Here is a 6,421-nt window from a genome sequence, read left to right as displayed (position 1 = left end):
AGAGTTGAGAACATTGGGTGAGATAAAAGTATATTTTTGTATTTCTGTTAAAAATTTTGGAAATTGGGTACATACTCATGCATTAAATATTTAAACCATATGCATTGGTACCTTTGTATATAATCTAAAGAAAGAAAATGAGAACAAGAAAATAAAATAAAAATAAAATTAAAAAAGAAAAAAATAGAAAAAGAAAAAAAAAGTAATAAAAAGGGGACAAAATGCCCCAAAGTAAAGTAATAATAATCAATGCATATAGGTTGTGATAAAAAAGAGAATGCATGAGTGTGTGTAAAAAAAAGTGAAGAAGGGGTAGTTAGATTTGTACTTGAATTAAATAGGTTGTAGGTTAGGTGAGAGCTTAAGTTAATCAAAGATTCAAAATTCAAGCTCACTTGACCATATGCATCCTTACCTATACCCTAGCCCCATTACAACCTATGGATAAGTCCTCATGATATTTGTATGGATGCATTGAATAATTGTTGATTGTTAGATGAAAAACAAATCTTGAAAATCATGATTAGGGGAGAATTGAGTGGATCAACCCTATACACTTGAGCGACTAGAGCGGATACACATCCGGTAAGGGTTCGATTGCTCAATTACATGTTTTCACCTATGATCATCTCTGTTCTTGCAAGTTGTTAAAATCTTTTCAATAACTCAATTCAATTGTGGATTTGATTTGATTATGATTGCTTTAGCCCTTGTGTTCATATATGTAGTCTTGGGAATTGATTTATTTTGACCAAGTAGTTGCATGCATATAGATAGATTGCATGTAGATAGGTTGCATATAGATAGTTTGCATTGAATAAATGTTGATACCCTTTGTCTCTTTCTTGAGTTTAGCATGAGGACATGCTTAGTTTAAGTGTGGAGAGGTATGATAATTCCTAATTTTGTGGTTTATCTTGTTCTTAATTTAGGGAATTTTATCAACTTATCTCACATTTATTCTATGAAATAGCATGCTTTTGTAATTCTCCCTAATCTGTGCTTAAGAGATAAAAACATGCTTTTTAGGCCTTTAAATAGCCAAATTTAAGTCACTTCAATTCCATTCGATGCCCTGATGTGTTTGTTGGGTGATTTCAGGTTCATAAGGCAAGTGTTGGATGGAATAAGTGAAGAGAAAAACATGCAAGTGGAGAATTCATAAAGAAATGAGCATTTGGAGAATTCAGGGACATGCACATGTGTCATCCACGCATACGCGTGAGAAGGACATTTGCAAAGCCACGTGCACGCGTCACCGACGCGTACGCGTGAGGAGGAAATTTGCCAGTGACATGCACGCATCGACCACGCGCACGCGTGACGTTGGTCACGTGACCTCATTAAAGTGAATTCGCTGGGGGCAATTTTTGAGCTTTTTAGGCCCAGATCCAACTCATTTCTGAGGCTATTTGATGCAGAACTCAAGATGGGTCAAGGGGAGAGCAATTAGTTAGTATAGGAAACATGCTTTAGGTAGTTTCTAGAGAGAGAAACTCCCTCTTCTTTCTAGAATTAGGATAGATCTAGGGTAATTTCTTTTAGATTTAGGATTTAATTCTTGTCTTCATCTAGTTTTTCTTGTAATTTCTTGTTCCTACATCTTTGTTCTCTTAGTTTACATTGTTAATTTCCATTTTATGCCTCTTTTATGTTGATGAACTCTTGTTGGATTTAGATCCCTTTTTAATGCAGTTTAATGTTTCTTTGTTTATTGTTGCTTTCTTTAGTTGCTATTGTTATTTTCTTACATTAGGTAGTTGTAGATTTAATATTCTTGCAATTTTATGATGCTTTCCTTTTATGCCTTTCAAGTGTTTGACAAAATGTTTGGTTGGATGTTAGAGTAGCTTTTTGAGCATTCTTGGCTTGGAAAGAGAAATTAGGCAATCTTGAGTCATTAATACCCAACTCATGTTGGTGATCTAAGGTTGTTAGTTAATATTGTTTCCATTGACTCTAATCTCTTGCTAATTCAATTAGTAAGTTGATTAGGACTTTTGGATTGAGATTAACTAGTCTTATTTGACTTTCTCTCAATATGAATATAACATTATACCTTCTTCCTATGTTGGAAATGACGAAATAGGATTAGCTCTTGTTAATCATTGTATGATAATTAATGACTAGGATAGAAAACCTAGAATCTCAATCCTTGCCATGAATGTCTCTCTTTTTATTATTTGCTATCTTTAGTTGCTTGCTTTACTTTTGTTGCCTTTTTAATTTCTTGTTTTATCAACCCAACACCCTTGATACTCATAACCAATAATTGAGCACTCGATTGTAATTTCTAGGGAGAACGACCCGAGACTAATACTCTCGGTTATCTTTATTGGGTTGGACTTGTGACAACCAAAACTAAACTTTGATTGAGCATTACTTGTCTGTTTGGAGCTATACTTGCAACGAATTTATTTCCTCTAACCGAGAAGAAATTCTAAGCAAACGGTTTTGCTCATTCAATTCCCTCTCTTGTTGCGGTGGACATGATTGAGGTTGAGGATTCCCTCTCTTGTCACATTGGGAAGTTGAATAGAAGGTTGAGGATTTTCTTTGGTTCAGTTTTATATTATTAATTCGATTTTTAGTTATAATTATGAGGAGTTGTAATGAAAATGAGTATAAAGGCTCACGTTTCAATTATGATTATGAATTGAGTTTGATTACGATTTTTGTGCCTAACTGATGGTGAATATTATTGAAACTATTGGTAAGTCACTATGTGCCTAGCAAGGACGGTTGGTTAATCCCGCTTGTCGAGGTTGCAGTGCTAGCGTAGGGGCTGAGGCAGTCTCCTGTCGCATCCTTTCATATCACAAGAGTGATCTCAGGAACTATATCCCGTAAGAGTGAGTTAGGTCACTATAACCCAGGGCGCACATTTATGTACATGACAAAAAGGTGACGTCCCGAAGGGATATATCGATTTGATAGTTGAACCGACAAGTGATATCACGGCCAATTAGGATAGATATTCATCATATACATCTATATAACATTGTTTAGGTATGCATATTGTATTTGGTTTGCCTATCTGAATATTTATGTTTAACTATTAACTGCTATACTTGCTGTAATTGCGCTTGATTGTGCTTGAATCTCACCCACCTAGGTTGAGTAGTTGGAGGTAGATTTAAAGCCCGATGAGGTGTCTATTCCCGAGGTTGGGCCAGTTATGATAGAGTTGTTCGGAGATTATTCCGGAGTTTGACATAGCTAATCTTCTACTCTTTTTGGTGATCTGTAGTGTTATTTTCCCTTGCTTTTGTAGTATTTTAGAGGGATAGAATCTTTTAGTAGACCGGTTCTAGTTTAGGAGACCTGTGTGAGGGTTGGGACTATCTTTCTTATTTTGTCTATGTATATATCTTTGAAGTAGTACTCTGTATTTTGAACTTTGGCATGTATCTCCAAAACTCATCTTATATTTATATATATGTATCTTCTATTATCATGTATCTATCTGTGATGTTGCTGTAAGTATTAACTTTGCAAAAAAAAAAACTAAATGAATTTTACGAAAAGTAGTTTTTAATCACGGTAATCCGACAAAGACTTATAATAACACCTAATAATGAAATTCTGAATCTAGAGCCATTTAGATCCATACAACAACTAATACATAAATGTTTGGCATTGGTCATGACGTGTCAAAAATTAGGTCATTACACCTAGGGTCTTTCTAAACCAATCAGGATAATAAAATACTAAATCTCAGCTAATACATGCTCTCAGGTTTCCAATTCCTCTCAATTCAAGTCATAAGCCTTCTCATTATCACAATCTCCAATCATTACATTCTCTTCAAGAATAAACCCTCAGCATCACCACTGCTAGCTTGAGAGATCTCTCAGTTATGCAGATACATACAAATCAATACAAAAAAATACACAGATAGAGAAAACATATAAAGCAATTAGATCAAATAGCATATAGGTACAATTAATTTAGAAGGCAAACCAATTACAAGATGCACACCAAAATAATAGATACAAATGAAAATAATGCATGTCTACCCTATGGCCAATGAGCTCATTTGTCAGTTATACAGTCAAACCTGACATGTTCAGTAGCTAACTCTAGACAGTCTCTCGATACGCGCATATCTCAAGAAGAATTCACATCTCTTAGAGGAATTATCCGGAAATGTCTAAGTGTCTGGCCACATCTTGCAACGGAGGGTCAACAAAGTCTTAAAATCTCAACTTGGAGTAAGTGGAGAGAACCACTGCGTCTACCCAAGAAAACTTGCAACTCGGATATCTCAAATCAAATTAAACTCATACATGAGCGGGAAAACATCCATACCTTGCCATCAACAGATATTCAATAGTACACAAGCAGAATATTATCCAGACCTTACCATCTCAGCCAATCTGCCATACTCAATCATCATCAATCTCATCATCCATGCCTTATATCAATTTAGTGTTCAGTAAGTTCATTACTCACAAGCTTTCATCAATATTCACTAACTCAAATCCATAATCTCATCCAAAACCTCAACTCAACCTAACCCATATGTTCACGCTCGTTCCAAAGACTAAAAACAAGTCTCCGAACCTTAATTAGGGGTTACAGAAGTTTACAAGTTTGTCGGAAAAGGCAAACAGTTGAAAATAAAGTTTAAGTGTAAAAACAAGGCTTGTGCGTACGCATCATACTGTGCATACGCACGCACCCGAGCGGCATTCCCAGCTTGTGCGTACACATGAACCCTGTGCGTACAAACAACTTACGAAATTTTTGGGCATGCGCAGGCACTATTGTGCGCGTGGGCACACATACCAGAAATTCTGATTTGCTGCAAAACCGCAGAATTTCAGTTTTTAACCCTAAACTTCAAACGCGCATAACTTTTTCGTTAAAAAATATTTTCGTCCGATTTTCAAACTTTATAAACTATTCAAACCCAGTTTTCTTTAAAACAAGTTTCACAAAATTTGAAGGTCCGAGAGACAAGTTACGGCACGTCGATGTTGGTTAAAAACTGATTTTTACCAAAATTTGCACAATGCTCATTTTGACAAATTCTACAATCCAACTTGTTCCAAACCATACCAATACTATTTCTAGGCCTTCCAACTTATTGTCTCAATCTATCAGCAGTAGCTTGCATAGCAGCATCCATGTTCTCTAATGCGGCTATAAAGTTCACCGGATAACCTCGTTCACGTCCACGAGACGCCATTTGGGTCTTGTCCACACCGAACAATTGATATTAAGGTGATCAATTATAATATCTCAAGTTAGTACTTCAAATTCCTAAAATTATGCTCATAAATATTCATGCTATATATGTCAAGTAAACATCCTAAATAGCATGTACACACAACCTAGAGTATGCTCACAAATATAGTCAGTTCGTCTCTTAGTCTCTATGGAAACAAACTGCTCTGATACCATAACGTAACAACTACAATAGTAGAAAAAAATTCTGTATGTTTTAAACAAAAATTTTGTGTTTTGTAATTAAATTTTTTTGTTTTTTATTATTTCATAGAACTTTATAATTTTTATTTTTTTTAATTTCAATTAAGGAGGATGCTCCCATAAAGACGCATAAAACGTCTTTTTGTAAAAACACTTATGTGTCGCATTATTATTGAACGTATTAATGAATCAGTTATTTTTGAATTTTTTAATAAACTAGAATAAAATCGATTTTTTTATAATCATAGCAATAAACTCAATTGTTATTAGATCCGATCGAACCGACCAATTTACATAACCCACTGGATCATGTTTTTATTTTCTTTCTTTTAAACAAAAATCGGGAATATATTTATCTTTTTATCAAAAAATTTAAATATGATTCGGTTTAGATTGTGTAAATCAATCGGATCTAATAATTATAATGTGAACAATTGAATTTATTATTGTTACTATAATAAATCGATTTTGTTCTTATTTATTAAAAAATAAATTATTAACCGAATTAATAAAGATATCTAATTATATCATGACACATATAAACGTCTTTAAAAAAAGATATTTTTAATCTCTTTATCGAAGTGGTATCTTTAATTTATTTATTGATGCAGAATTTATTTTTGAAGAATGCTAGGGAGCCAGCAATTTTGGTGTTTTGTAACTATCAATTGGCCATCAATAGTATTTTTAATGATGTGAGATTATATCTAAGGAAAAGTATGAGGAGCCAAAGTGAAAGATCACTCACTTTTATTTTGATGGTTAAGTGTTGGCCAAAAAACACAAAAGTTGCTGGCCCTAGACTTTTTCTTTATTTTTTTGTTTTTACCTCTTATCAATAACAAAATGCTTAAACAAATATGATGCCTAAAATATTCGTCCGAATTTAACTTACATTCCCAAACATTTTCACTTTCCAACTCCATAAAGAAGGCGGATTGCTTAGGTTGATTAGGTGAACCCATTGATTATTAATATAAGTGAA

The sequence above is a fragment of the Arachis ipaensis genome, chromosome B04 (genome assembly GCF_000816755.2).
Source record: "Arachis ipaensis cultivar K30076 chromosome B04, Araip1.1, whole genome shotgun sequence".
NCBI lineage: Eukaryota > Viridiplantae > Streptophyta > Magnoliopsida > Fabales > Fabaceae > Arachis > Arachis ipaensis.
This window is presented reverse-complemented; position numbering follows the sequence as displayed.